Below are 15,628 nucleotides of genomic sequence, written 5' to 3' on the forward strand. Positions count from 1 at the left end.
TGTTTATAGTAGTCTCTGAGGATCTTTTGTATTTCTGTTGAATCGGTTATAATGCCACCTTTGTCATTTCTGATTGTGTTTATTTGAATTTTCTCACTTTTTTCTTTGTTAATCTAGTTTGCAGTCTATTGGTCTTGTTTATCCTACCAAAGAACCCACTTTTTGTTTTGTTGATTCTTTCTATGTATTTTGGGTCTCAATTGTATTTAGCTCTACTCTGATTTTAATTATTTCTTTTCTTCTGCTTACTTTGGAATTAGTATGTTCTTGTTTTTCTAGTCCCTGTAAGTGGTAGAGTGTTAATCTGAGATCTTTCTAACCTCTTGATGTAAGTATTTAGTACAATAAATTTCCCTCTTAACACTGTGTTGTTGCATCCCAGAGATTTTGTCATGCTGTGTCTCCATTATCATTTGTTTCAAATAATGTTTTGATTTCTGCATTAATTTTACTGTTTACCAAGAAGCCATTCAGGAGCAAGTTATTTAGTTTCCATGTCATTGTGTGGTTTTGAGAGTTCCTCTTGGTTTGATTTCTATTTCCATTCCACTAAGGTCTGACAATATGCTTGGTATGATTTCACTTTTTTTGAATTTGTTGAGACTTGCCTAATGGCTGAGAATGTGGTAGATTTTGGAGTATGTACCATGTGCAGATGAGAAGATACATATCCTGTGGTTATTAGGTGGAGTATTCTGTAGATGTCTATTAGAACCAATTGGCCAAGGGCCAAATTTAAGTCCAGAATTTTTCTGTTAGTTTTCTGCCTTGATAATCTAATACTATCAGTGGGGTGTTCAAATCTTCCAGTATTATTGTGTAGCTATGTCAAAAATGGATTAATCTTATCAGTTGGCATATCCTGACAATGTTTCTAGCATTTTAAGATTATTATTTATTGACATTATAATATCTTCTGGGGGTTTATTTTAATATTTAGTTTAATGAATAAGATAAAGTAGCTGTGATGAAGGTCTGGAACAGCATCTGCCTAAAAGGCAAATATAGTGATTACTCTTTACATATAACCTAAAATCTGGAACAATATAGCATCTAAGGATAAAAGAATTTAAATTTGTAGGTGCATAAGGCTTGCATCCTGATATATCTGAAATGTGTTCCATATTGCCTTGGCTATCAATTTCTCTAATTTTTCTATTTGATTAGAAGTTACTCATTTTGGAGGAAATGATGCAATTCCAATTTGAACTGTCGCATACCTTTTAATCAGAATTTTCCCAAAGCACAAAAGTGAAAATGTAAAAGTTGCTGTGTTTCATTAGTTTCGTTCTTTTGAATGTTGCTACACTGAAAGCTCTGTGTGAAATTATTAGAAGACAAGTTTTCAAATGGTTGTAAAAGAAGATGCATATATGGGGACTCACTCAAAGGGCATTATTTAAAAAAGAAATTTCCAGCCACCCAGATCTCAGGGTAGCTATGTCCATTCAAGGATAGAGAATCCACCATCTGTATGATTATTTTTACGTCTGAACTTTTTTATACACCAGAGAGACTCAAAACTTTCAGGGTCATTTGCCCAGCAGGTAGTGGAATGTCCTGTGCAATAGATTCCAATTAATATGACCATGTTCAATGGCCCTTTACCACCAATGATGTATAACTGCTTTCCACTTGGCTTTATATGGTACTTCTTTGTTAAGCTGCAACCAGGTCTATCGCCCCTTTGATAAAAATTTCAGTTACCCCAGGGAGAAGCTTTCAACTTTATTAAGTATTGAAGTCTGTACATTTGTTCTTCTTTGGAAGAGCAGCTCAAAAGCACACTTTCTAAGTAAGTAATCTGATAAATTAGGATAGCATTTACAGACTTGGGCAAAATGTTTTTCCGTAATTGAAACCTGAGAACCTGTGTCAACTGACTATACTATTATAAACTTCTTAGCATTTAACAAGAGTTTCTTTTATTTTTTGAAAGTAAATAGAATTCCTTGATTTGATTTAACCAATTCTTTAGCATGCTGTTTCCTTTTTGTTGTGGTTAGGAAAACTTCAGTGTAGGTTTAGAGATAGAAAACTGATGATCAAGAAAAAAAAGCAATTAGATGATCAAGTTGTGGTATAGACAAGAGCCCATGTTGTCGTCTTATCTCTGGCATTAATTTACTGTAAAAACTTGAGGAAGCCACTTAATTTTTCTGGGTCACAGTTTCCTTATCTTTAAAAAGGGATGATTGGCTAGATTATGTGTAAGACTTCTGCTGATTCTGAAATTCTCTGATTCTAAGTCTTAGGCAGAATAAGGCTAGAAACAGAATACCTTATATTTGCATGCAGCCATTTTTACTTTGCATCTCCTCCCTGCTTCAATTCCAGGTTGGGTTTGGCAATGGAATAATATGGTGCTATTTTATCTTTGGGTAGGAATGATCACTGGTTAAAACCAGAGTAGTAATACTTTCACAAAGGAGACTAGACAGTTGTATTTCTCCCACAATAGATTCTCCCAATCTACTAGAATGTTGAAAAGGCACCAGATTTATTGAGAAAATTGGCCCTTCTTTGCATACATTTACAATAAAAATACAAATAAATTCAGATTTTTCCATAGCTGATGGGACAAATTTTGCCTTCTGTGTTAGTCTGAATCTGAGGGTTACCCCTGTTATTAGCATTTTCAAAGACTTAGATTGAGACCTTTGAATTCCAATTTGTGGGATTTGGATGCTTAAAAAGGATAACTTGGGCTGGGCATGGTGGCTCACTCTAATCCCAGCACTTTGGGAGGCCGAGGCAGGCGGATCTTTTAGGTCAGGAGTTCTTGACCAGCCTGGCCAACGTGGTGAAATCCTATCTCTACTAAAAATATAAAAATGAGCCAGGCGTGGTGGCAGGCACCTGTAATCCCAGCTACTTGGGGAGGCTGATGCAGGAGAATGGCTTGAACTTGGGAGGTGGAGGTTTCAGTGAGCCAAGATCACGCCACTGTACTGCAGCCTAGGTGACAGAGTGAGACTCCATCTCAAGCAAAAAAAGAAAGGATAACCTGAATCAAAATGTACATCATATGTTGCCAAAGACTAAATATAATTTCTTACAGTATTTTGTCAATGGATGCTTACAATATAAACACTCCATGTAGACATCCTCAAAATGTTTTAGCATTAAAAAGTTGGAAACTATTTTGTAGACCAATTCTTTCTAAATTTTAAGTTCTGATGATTGGGGATCAAGTAAGGGCTATGTTCTTCAGAATCTTAAAAAGGCTAAATACTAATAATACAGTTGTGATATTAGTAGAAACTTTTCCTGGGAGGTAGGGATTTAAGAGCCAAGTTTCTCATCTCAGATCCTCAGCAATTTGTTTCTGATATTGGGCTATTCACTTGTTCTGTCTGTTACTGTTTTCTCATTTTTAACATTATATCAAACCTGTGCAAGAGATTCCTTTTCTTTCCTGTCTTGTCCTGTCTCGCTCTGTCGTCCAGGCTGGAATGCAATGGAGCGATCTTGGCTCACTGCCACCTCTGCCTCCTGGGTTCAAGCTATTTTCCTGCCTCAGTCTACCGAGTGGCTGGGATTACAGGCACCTGCCACCATGCCCAGCTGATTTTTGTATTTTTTGTAGAGACAGGGTTTCATCATGTTGGCCAGGCTGGTCTCGAACTCCTGACCTCGTGATCTGCCCGCCTCAGCCTCCCAAAGTGCTGGGATTATAGGTGAGAGCCACCATGCCCACCCAAGAGCTAGTTTCTTAAAGGTTAACTGCACTGTAGAACCTTAAATTATATAAATAAATTTTATGTATGTAGTTGTGTTTAAAATCCTCTTATTTGTTTTGAACTTAGAATGGGTATTTTACTCATGCATGACTTTGTAACATTATTCAATGATAAAAATATTGGTTCGCGGACTTATTCAGATTTTCTGAATCTTGACCCATTTCATTTTACAATATCAAAAATTATTTTGTTAATATCACCACTAATCTCATCAGGAAAGCTTGTAAGTATTGAAAAACTACCAAGTTCATAGCAGTAGATTCAAGGTTTCTAAAATTTTAATTTTCTAGCTCACATTTTGATCATAGGCAATAAATACCATCTGTTGTTTTTCTTGAAGTGACAGGCTTACTTTGTCCATTAAAATTAAAATCTGCCAAATAATCTGAAAATTCATTTGTCTGTCAGTCTTCTTTTTCAAGTAAAAATGATGTTGTATGAAAATGTATGCTGGTTCCATTTGTAACTCAGTTGCATGAGTTTCTTTTCCTAGAGACAACTATCATATTTCAATATGTGGTAGAAATGCTTCATATGCACTTCCCATTTTGTAATATGGAATATTAATAAGGTGTATACTCAAGGGTTTAGATTTAATAAAGTTAATCATTTTTATTGCTTTATAAAGGACATTATTAAGTGAAACTGACATTTTATTTTTATTGTGAGCATGTGGTGGTGAAGATTGTGCTAACTGCCAGTGTACTTTGGTATCACAGCCTTGATTCTTTCTAAGGAACCTACAGGTTTACCTACCATTGCCTTAGCAACACTGGCAATTACAGCATAATGAAGAAGAAAAATCACATCTTAGTTTTATCATAAAAACAGCTTTGGCCTTGCAGACTTCTTGAAATGGTCTTGGAGATCTCGGGAGTATTTGAATTGCATTTTGAAAATCTCTGAACTAAGCCTGGCCAACATGGCAAAAACCTATCTCTGCTAAAAATACAAAAATTAGCTGGGTGTGGTGGCGGGTGCCTGTAATCCCAGCTACTCAGGAGGCTGAGGCAGGAGCACTGCTTGAACCTGGGAGGTGGAGGTTGCAGTGAGCCATGATTGTGCCACTAGACTCCAGCCTGAGAGTCTAGACTGGGCGAAAGAGCACGACTCTGTCAAAAAAAAAAAAAAAAAAAGCTGACTAGAGTTCAATATTGTTACAGTCTTGAATTTCCCCTTCTGTTGTCAGAAAAATGGGCCAGCTTCTTACTGCTCCATTTCCCATGAAGTTAAAACATCAAAAGTAAGAAACTATTAACACTGAGGCCCACTCATTAAAAGCAGGGACCGGCTTCTTAATGACTAGATTGCCTTGTCTTGCTGAGACAAAATTTAATAGCAGTAGGTGGGAACTTGAACTAATGTAGTCAATACCTGGTAAGCAGTACATAGTTGCTTGCTTCTGACTATACTTGCCTCATTTTCCAAAGTGAAATAATAATAAACAGACCTTTAAGAAATTTTTGGACAGGGCTAGCTCCCAAGGGGCAGTTCGGGACGGAGAGCAGGTGCCGGGGTCGGGGTGGCAGCGGTGGCCTGAGCCTCGAAGTCCACGCCTGCTGCTGCTGCAGCAGCAGAGGCTGAGGGACCCGCCGAAGCGCTGTCGCCAGAGAGTGAGGGCCCTGCTGCCGTGGTGAAACCAGCCCAGATAAGTTACAGGACTGTCCCCCGGGTCTCCTGCCCAGCAAGCCAGCGCCGTGACCAGGTGTGGGGGATGATGGTGGCGTCTCTCACTCACTTGTGAAGGCTGGAACCCAGGGAACCCGCGGTGATCTAAGGATTCTCCAGACATCGCCGCAGCCCCACCACGACCAGCCGAGGCAGCAACAGCAACAGCTCGGGCACATGAACGGAACCGCTGGACTCCAGGTTCCTTGCCGGGGGTTGAGCGTGGCCTGAGGGACAGGCCCTGGGTCCTGGAATGCCTCTGACCAAGCCCAGTGAACAGGAGAGTGACAGTGGGAAGGCCGGCCAGGAGCCATCCTCCGAGCCAGGCACTGAAATCGTCCTGGCAGCTCAGGAAGCCCGGGAAGTTCTCCAAACTGGTCCTGCTCACAGCATCCAACCGAGATGAGGATGGGGTGGGCTTCAAGCCCCAGGAAGTGCACTGCATCCTGTCGCTGGAGATGACTGGCCCGGCCACCTTCGCCAGCACCTTGCAGATCCTGCCAGCTGAGGAGCAGGGAGGGGCGGTCCAGCCAGCCCCCCAGATGCCTAAACAGAAGAGCAGCAAGCTGGACACAGCACCCGCATTCCCTGGAGTTCCTGAGGACACCATTCGGGGGTCGCCTCCTGGTGCTGGAGTCCTTCCTGTACAAGCAGGAGAAGGCTGTGGGGGACAAGGTGTACTGGAAGTGCCACCAGCACCCTGAGCTGGGCTGCCGGGGCCAGGCCATCACCTGAGGTCTGCGGGCCACAGTGTTGCGGGGCCACTGCCACGGGCCCCATGATGAGCAAGGCCTGAAGGCCTGGCGCCAGTGGGAGAAGCTGCCCAGCCTGGCCCTGCCAGAGGGCTTGGGAGATCCCTGGGATCCTGAGGGCCCTGGAGGCTGAGTGCAGGAGCTGCTGCAGGGGGTGGGCCTGTGGCACTGCCCCAAGGAGCCGGAGCCAGAGCCCACCCCTGGGCTGGTGCTGAGCAAGCCGGCCCAGAGGAGGGCGATGGACCCCAAGTCCTGTCGCTGCTGAGCCTGACGCCCAAGAAGTGCTCGATCCTGGGGCTGGGACAGGCCCGGCCCCTTGAGTTCCTGAGGAGGTGCTACGGGGGCAGCTTCCTGGTACACAAGTCGTTGCCCTGCAAGCAGGAGAAGGCCGTGGGGGAGAAGGTGTATTGGACCTGCCGGGACCATGCGCTGCACAGCTGCCTGAGCCGGGCCATCACTCAGGGACAGCGGGTGACTGTGATGCGTGGCTGCTGCTACCCACCTGACGTGGAGGACCTGGAGGCCCGGCAGCAGCAGAAGGCCATGGAGACTCAGCAGGCTATGCAGGACGGCCCTGGGAGCCAAGTGGACACGCTCCTACTAGGCGTGAACAGTCTTCTCTACCGCAGAGGCCCCGGACCCCTGACTCTCACCAGGCCCCAGCCTGGAAAGCGAGCGAAGGTCGAAGACCAGGAGCTGCCAACCCATCCCCAAGCCCTGGAAGGATCCCTGGATGAGGACCAGGCCATGGATGCAGACCCCGGAAGCCCTGAGTTCCTGCGGTCCCCGCTGGGGGGCAGCTTCCTGGTGTACGAGTCCTTCTTCTACAGGCAGATGTATTGGACCTGCTGGGACCAGGCCCGCATGGGCTGTCCGCAGCCGCGCCATCGCCCAGGGCCAGCGGGTCATGGTCATGCACAGGCACTGCCACCCACTGGACCTGGGTGGCCTGGGGGCCCTGCGGCAGCGGGAGCACTTCTCCATCCTGTCACAGTGGGACTGCCCAGAACCCTTCTGGTCCCTGGAATTCTGAGGACTTCCCTGGGGGGCAGGTTCCTGGTGCCCAAGTCCTTCCTCTACAGGAAGGAGAAGGCAGCCAGGAAGAAGGTGTACTGGATGTACCAGGATCAGGCTTGGCTGGGCTGCCGCAGCTGCGCCATCACCTGGGGCCAGCGGGTCATGGTCCTTCGCAGCCACTGCCACCAGCCCGACCTGGAGGGCATAGAGGCCTTGAGGCAGCGGGAGTGGCTCCCCAGCATGACCCAGCAGGAGGACCCAGAAAAGATTCAAGTTCAACTATGCTTCAAGACGTGTTCTCCTGAAAGCCAGCCGATTTATGGGTAATTGTATTAGTTATCTAATGGTGCGTCACCAATTACAACATAACGTAGTGGGCTTAAAACAACAATGACAAAAACAAAAATAAATTTTTGGTACAGGGGTAAGGCCAGATGTGCATCTTGCCTGAGGCCAAAGCCCACGTACTTGGCCACTACTTTATACTGATCTCTAGGCTGCTACCTAGCTCTGAAAGTCAGTGATTCTGGAAGACAAATATCTTCCTAAAGTGGCAAATAAGGCTGTTGGTAGGATTTGCGGTGGAACTGTAAGGATTTCAGCAAATACAACATATAGTTTTTAACCATATGGAATGTATACTGTGGCCTGGTAGTTAAAAGAGCAGGCTTTGAACATAAGCTGTTCAAAGCCCAAAACTATCATTTACCAGCTTTGTGATTTGGGGAAGTTGCTTGACCTCTTTTGCTTCAGAGTACTCATTTGTAAGATGAAATGATGAGGGATAATGATAATAATGCTACCTATTGAGGCTTCAATTAGTGATGGTTTGGTAGGTAGTAGAACACATGGTAAGCATTAGTAAATCTTGGCTTTTATAATTATCTGCTGTGCTGAACACGTGATAGCCATGCAGTACAAATTGGCTATTATTATTTAACACACTTCCTCCTTCTTCTCATTACTGGTGCAAACACAAGCGTCATTTGTTATTCATTTATATGTTCATTTGTCTGTTCTACAGTGATCTTCTGAACCTAGTATATAACAGTCACTGTGCCAGGCGATGACCCTGATCTAGTCCGATAGTTGGCAACTCCAACATAGCTATTATTTCCATTTTACTCTAGTTACTAGGGAAGAAAAGTAGTACATTGCTTTTTCATAGGTTTCCTCAGATCATGCAGTTCGTGTCGAGCATCCCACCATTTTCCTCTATTATTTCAGATTAAAGACAGGTGCTAATAATTGCATCTTGATCTTTAAGCCAACATTTTAAATCAAACAAACATAGATAGGAAAGTGTCTCCCATTTTCTAATATTGTTGTAAAGGTTGTAAAAATTCAAGCCAAAAAAATACTTTATATGGTATATATATTTTTTTATGAAAGTTAAAACATAAGCTAATATTACATTGATAATTACAAATATATTATTTGAGAGGAATATCTCTAATCTATTTTTCACCACGTGTGATGCACTTGGTGCTTGAAGATTTCTTAAGAACTGCATATATGCAGATGAAAATGAAGTTCTTTACTATTATCCTTATCACAAATAAATTTCTTGAGAATGTAAAGATTCCGCGTGAGAACCCAAAAACATAACTGCTGACAATTTATTCACTGAAACTGAAACTAAGATTTGAAAATTTAAAGAAGATAATCTTTGAATGGTAGGAAAAGCTAATCATTTTCCTTTAATAGTTCTTAAGCGTCATTCTTCCTGAAAATTTAAATTCTTCCTAATCTTAGCAAATACTACAACCAGTAAAAATCATACAGGTGTACAGCAAATGTGTCTTTAAAATTTTATGTCCTACAGATTTGAAAATTAAATTGTATTTTAAATGTATTAAGAGAAATCCCCATATAAGAGAATGCTAGGATGAATCATTTCAGTAAGGAATTCTATTGTTACCACAGGAAAATTCTCTCTAAATTATATTTTGAGTGTCTGGATTTGTGTATTTCATGTATTTTAAGGCAAGATATGTTTATAGTAGAAGCTATTACAAAAGCATTTCTTTTCTATTTATCAAGTTAGAATCACACCTTAAGTTATTCTAGTAAAGTATCCCGAAGGAAGACAACAACAACAATAAAAAACAAACAACTAGGAGTCATGAGCTGAGTCTTCTACCAGTAATAGAATTAATTTTAGTATGCATTTTCCTTGACCTCATACCATTGGTTACTCCCTCTTTCTTGAATGTGCTCTTCTTTTGACTTATGCTGACACTTGTTTAAACTGTTTCTCTCTTACCTCTTTGGCTGCTGCTTCTTCCGAGCCCTTTTCTCTCTTCTCCTTTACTACCATTAGCTATCTCTACCTCTAGATATTAGAGCTATTTAGGTAACAGTCCTGGGCTGTTCTGTTTTTACACAGCTAGACTTCATGGATCCAAATCCTGGTTACAGGGCTTGAACTCACTACAGGCAAGGCTTAAACTCTGTTTGCCTCAGCTTCCTAAAATATAAAAGAGAATAATAATAGTTCCTATTTCATGGGGTTATTGTGAGGATTAAGTAAATACATTTAAAGAATTTAGGCTGGGTGCAGTAGCTAACGCCTGTAATCCCAGCACTTTGGAAGGCCTAGACATGTGGATCACTTGAGATCAGGAGTTCAAGACCAGCCTGGTCAACATGGTGAAACCCGTCTCTACTAAAAATATACAAAAATTAGCTGGGCGTGGTGGTGCATGCCTGTAATCTCAGCTACTCAGAAGGCTGAGACCAGAGAGAATCACTTGAACCTGGGAGGCGAATGTTGCAGTGAGCTGAGATTGCACCACTGCACTCCACCCTGGGCGACAGGATGAGACTCCATTTAAAAAAAAAAAAAAAAAAGACCTTAGAACACTGCATTTGGGTTGTTTATTTGGTTTTTGAGATGGAGTCTCACTCTGTCCCCCAGTCTGGAGTACAGTGGCGTGACCTTGGCTAACTACAATCTCCACCTCCTGGTTTCGAGCAATTCTCCTGCCTCAGCCCCTGGAGTAGCTGGGATTACAGGCGCCTGCCACCATGCCCGTTTAATTTTTGTATTTTTAGTGGAGATGGGGTTTCACCATGTTGGCCAGGCTGGTCTTGAACTTCTGACCTCAGATGATCCACCCACCCAGGCCTCCCAAAGGGCTGGGATTACAGGTGTGAGCCACTGCGCCCAACTGGTATTTTTAATTGTTTTTATTCTGTAGCATATTCATTCTCTATGTAATGTATCAATTCCAATCCACATGTTGACAAATCCTAAATTTATATCTCCAGTTGAGGTCTCTCTGCTGAGGTTCAGACTGTATATATCTGACTACTAGTATCTTCACTTGGATGTCTCTCAGATACATCAAATTATGTTCAGAACTGAAAGTTAAATTATTAATCTTCCTTTTTCTAGATGTCTTCCCCACCCGCAAATTGGTCCTTCTCAAAATATTACAAAGTTAGTAAATGACATCTCTATGCCCTCGGTTCAAACAGAAATAGGACAGGTATTTAAACTTTTTTAAAAAACTTTTTAATATGAAGAATTTATAATATATATAAAAATAGAGAGAATCCCTAGCTTCAACAATTAGCATGGCGAATCTTTTTCCATTTATGTTTCCACCCACTCCACCACGTCCCAAACTAGATTATTTGGAAGTGAATTCTAAACACCATACTATTTTACGCGTATTTAGTTGTGCATGTGTCTCTGAAACAATACTCTTAAAATATTTATGAAAATATTATAACTTGTCACAAATTTTTCCTTTTATTTCACTGTCAATTTAAATCAGAATCCACACAAAGTCCATAAACGGCAAATGTTGATATATGTCTTACATTTTTTTAATCATTCTCATTCTTATTCACCTCATCCCAAATATATTTGTTGAAGAAATGTTTGCCCTGTAGTTTTTTTTTTGACCCTCTAATTTCCTGTAAATTGGTAGTTTGAGCTGAAGGTTTAACTTGGTTTTGTTCAGGTTTGCTTTTTTATAGGAATAGTTTATGGAAAGTGTTGGGTACTTTCATCAGGAAGCACAGAAAGTCAGATTGTCTCTCCTTTTTGTGTTGTGAACAACTGTTGATGGTCATTGTTTAGAATAGATCCGTTATATCATTAGTGGTTACAAAATGTTAATATTCTATTTTTAAATCAGTGTTTCATTTATTGGTTGAAATTCTTCTATAAAGATAAACTTCCCCTTACAACTTTTGGTTATCCAGCAGTACCTTTCATATAGGAAAGACAAAATATTCTTTTCCTTTATTCATCAGCTTTCAGTGTGATTAGTTCATTCTGTATCATCTTCCATGAGTGATCAATGAACTTTTTTTTTTTTTTTTGAGACAGAGTCTTGCTCTGTTGCCCAGATTGAAGTGCAGTGGTGTGATCTTGGCTCACTGCAACCTCCACCTCCCGGGTTCAAGCAATTCTCCCACCTCAACCTCCCAAGTAGCTGGGACTACAGGCGCACACCACCACACCCGGTTAATTTTTTGTATTTTTAAGGTAGAGACAGGGTTTCACCATGTTGGCCAGGCTGGTCTGGAACTCCTGGTTCAAGTGATCTCCCCTCCTTGGCCTCCCAAAGTGCTGGTATTACAAGCATGAGCCACTGTGCCTGGCTGATCAATGAACTTTTAAAAATGTTTTTAAGTGTTTCAGTCCACTGCATTAGTTATTTTTATTGATGCTCAACTTATGCCATCTTTAAAGAGTAGAGGCTTCTTCAGTTTGGCTCCTGAGTCCTTTTGACAAATTTCAATTGTACTTAATAGCTTAATGTTTTCAATATTATAAGATATATCAAGATTATCATAGACATCTTCTGCTGTAGTAGAGATATCATCCATTTCTCTAAGGTATTTAGTATTGGGAAATGGTATTTAGAGACCATGGTCTGGGTTTTAGGAGTGCTCATTGTTGCTTCATTGGTCATTGTTTCTACACTTGTTCAGTGAACGTAGCTAAGGAATACATACTTTTTTGTTTGTTTTTGTTTGTTTGTTTGTTTCAAGATGGAATCTCACCCTGTCACCCAGGCTGGAGTGCAGTGGCCTGATCTTGGCTCACTGCAAGCTCTGCCTCCTGGGTTCATGCCATTGTCCTGCCTCAGCCTCCTGAGTAGCTGGGACTACAGGTGCCTGCCACCATACTCTGCTAATTTTTTGTATTTTTAGTAGAGATGGGGTTTCACCGTGTTAGCCAGGATGGTCTTGATCTCCTGACCTCGTGATCCACCTGCCTCAGTCTCCCAAACTGCTGGGATTACAGGCTGAGCCACTGCGACCAGCTGGAATACATATATTTTTTTAAGAGAAAATCTGATTTCATAATATTTTAATTTAGTTTAATTATTATTATTTAAATTTGTTTCCTATCAATTTTCATTTTAGGTTAAGGGGGTACATATGCAGGTTTGTTATATGGATAAATTGCATGTCATCAGAGTTTGTGTACAGATTATTTCATCATCCAGGTAAGAAGTATAGTACTCAATAGGTGGTTTTTCAGTTCTCACCGTCCTCCCACCCTCTGCCTTTAAGGAGGCCCTGGTGTCTATTGTTTACTTTTTTGTGTCCATATGTACTCAATGGTTAGCTCCCACTTATAAGTGAGAACATGTGATATTTGGATTTTCTGTTTCTGCATTGCTTCAATTAGGATAATGGCGTCATGTTCCATCCACATTGCTGTAAAGGACATGACTTCATTCTTTTTTTATAGCTGTGTAGTATCCCATGGTATATATATACCACATTTCCTCACCAGTTCACTGCTGATGGGCATCTAGGTTGATTTTGTGTCTTTGCTATTGTGAATATTGCTTTGATAAACATACATGTGCATGCCTTTTGATAGAATGATTTACATTCCCTTGGGTGTATATCCAGTAATGGGATTGCTGGGACAAATGGTAATTCTGTTTTATGTTCTTTGAGAAATCTCCAAACTGCTTTCCACGGTGGTTGAACTTGTTCACATTCCCATCAGCAGTATATGTGTTCCCTTTTCTCCACAACTTTGCCAGCGTCTGTTGTTTTTGACTTCTTAATAATAGCCATTCTGACTGGTGTGAGATGGTATCTTACTGTGTTTTTTTTTTTTGTTTCTCTAGTGATTATTGATGTTGAACATTTTTTTCATATGTTTATTATTGACATTGTATAAGTCTTCTTTTGAGAAATTTCCATTTATATCCTTTACCCATTTTTTAAAAGTGGTCTTTTTTTTTAAGGTGTGTACTTTTATTACACTGGTATCAAGTTAGTGTACAGGGAAGCCTAGGCTGCCTCAACCCTCCACCCACTCCCAGGGAGACCAAAAGCCTTCATACATCTCAAGTTGGGAGACAGAAAACAGGGGTCACAATGCCAATCATTCAAAATAAAACAAAATTAAAAAGTACTAAGGCAAAGATTTAAGAAATTGTGCATTACATAATATACATGAAAGCAATGCTGTCACCTTCCTGGACTTGGAAGAGGATTGGACCATTCTCCCTAGAGAGAAATATGGAGGCTTTTTGGAGGGAAGGGACTTCCTGTAACAATGCATCTCACAATATTTGGAATGACTATTAAAAAAAAGAACAATATACAATCAAAGTCTTCGGCCACATTGTAGAACTTTGAGGGATGCTGGCTCCAGCCGATTGCTGACACTGTCATGGTCTAGTTTTTAAATCCTGAGTCAAACCAAAGACAAAAACAAAAACAAACAAAAAACAAAACAAACTAATGCACGCCAGTGTCATCTTGTTTTCTGCGCAGGTTTGGTTTTTGTCAAGAAAGAGTGTAACGAAACTAAGGAAACTAAGTGACAGTGCCTAGAGGCATCTGCAGTGGACGATGGAGGGGTGGGACTTATGGTACTCCTGCTTGCTGATCCACATCTGCTGGAAGGCTGGCAGCCAGGCCAGGATGGAGCCACGGGACCCATACAGAGTATTTGCACTCAGGAGGACCTATGATCTTTATCTGCATTGTGCTGGAAGCCAGGGTGGTGATCTTCTGCATCCTGTGGGGGATGCCAGGGTACACAGTGGTGCTACTGGACAGTACTGCGTTGGCGTACAGGTCTTTGCAGATGTCCACGTCACACTTCATGATGGAGTTGAAGGTAGTTTCGTGGATGCCACAGGGTTTCATGTCCAGGAAAGAAAGCTGGAAGAGAGCTTCGAGGCAGAGGACCTGCTCGTTGCTGATGGTGCTGACCTGGCCTTCAGGCAGCTTGCAGCTCTTCTCCAGGGAGGAGCTGGAGGCCACAGTGACCATCTCTTGCTGGAAGTCCAGGGTGAGGTAGCACAGCTTCTCCTTGATATCTCATGCTCTCTTGCTCCACGGTGGTGGTACAGCTGTAGCTATACTCCCTGGGGCTCTTCATGAGGTAGTCAGTCGGGTCCAGATGCAGGATGGCACTGGGGAGGGCGTGCCCCTTGCAGATGAGCACAGTGTGGGTGACCCTGCCAGAGTCCATCATGATGCCAGTGGTACAGTCAGAGGCTTACAGGGAAAGCACAGCCTGAATGGCCACATACATGGCTGGGGTATAGAAGGTGTCAAACATGATCTGGGTCATCTCATGGTTGGTCTTGGGGTTCGGGGGGGGCCCAGTCAGCACAGGGTGCTCCTGAGGAGCCACATGCAGCTCATTGAAGAAGGTATGGTGCCAGATCTTCTCCATTGGTAACCGTGCCATGCTCGGTGGGGTATTTCAGGGTCAGGATGCTTCTCTTGCTCTGGGCCTCATTGCCCACACAGGACTTCTTCTGACCCATGCCCATCATCACACCCTTGTGCCATGGGTGCCTCACGATGGAGGGGCATCGCTGCCTGCTAAGCTGGCCTTGCATATGCCAGAGCCATTGTCCATGACGAGCACAGCGATATCATTATCTCCGGTGAGCTGGCAGTGGGTGTGGACCCATGGCGGAGTGGCGAGGGCAAAACTCTGCTTATGGGGCAGATGCTGTCTCAGAGGTTAATGTAATCGTTCTTGGCTTGTAGATTTGTCTAAGTTGCTTATAGATTCTGAATATTAGACCTTTGTCAGAGGCGTAGTTTGCAAATATTCTCTCCTATCAGTTGTCTGTTTACTTTGTTGATAGTTTTATTTGCTGTGCAGAAGCTCTTTAGGTCTCATTTGTCAATTTTTGTTTTTGTTGCAATTGCTTTTGGAGTCTTCATCATGAAATCTTTGCTAGGGTCTATGTCCAGAATGGTATTTCCTACATTTCTTCTAGGGTTTTTATAGCTTTAGGTTTTACATTTAAGTCTTTAATCCATCTTCAGTTGATTTTTGTATATGGTGAAAGGAAGGCCAGGTGGCTTGGGCAGGGCATGGTGGCTCATGCCTGTAATCCCAGCACTTTGGGAGGCTGAGGTGGGCAGATCACAAGGTCAGGAGATCAAGACCATCCTGGCTAACACGGTGAAACCCCATCTCTACTA

The 15,628-nt window shown here is 42.3% G+C and overlaps 2 pseudogenes; one reads left to right on the plus strand and one right to left on the minus strand.

The window, feature by feature from the left end:
* Positions 1-3,758: 3,758 nt before the first annotated feature.
* LOC101025572 lies at positions 3,759-9,686 on the plus strand (annotated as a pseudogene).
* Positions 9,687-13,915: 4,229 nt separating this feature from the next.
* On the minus strand, positions 13,916-15,151 carry LOC100998345 (annotated as a pseudogene).
* Positions 15,152-15,628: the final 477 nt, after the last annotated feature.

This window comes from Papio anubis, chromosome 2 (assembly GCF_008728515.1).
Source record: "Papio anubis isolate 15944 chromosome 2, Panubis1.0, whole genome shotgun sequence".
Lineage (NCBI taxonomy): Eukaryota > Metazoa > Chordata > Mammalia > Primates > Cercopithecidae > Papio > Papio anubis.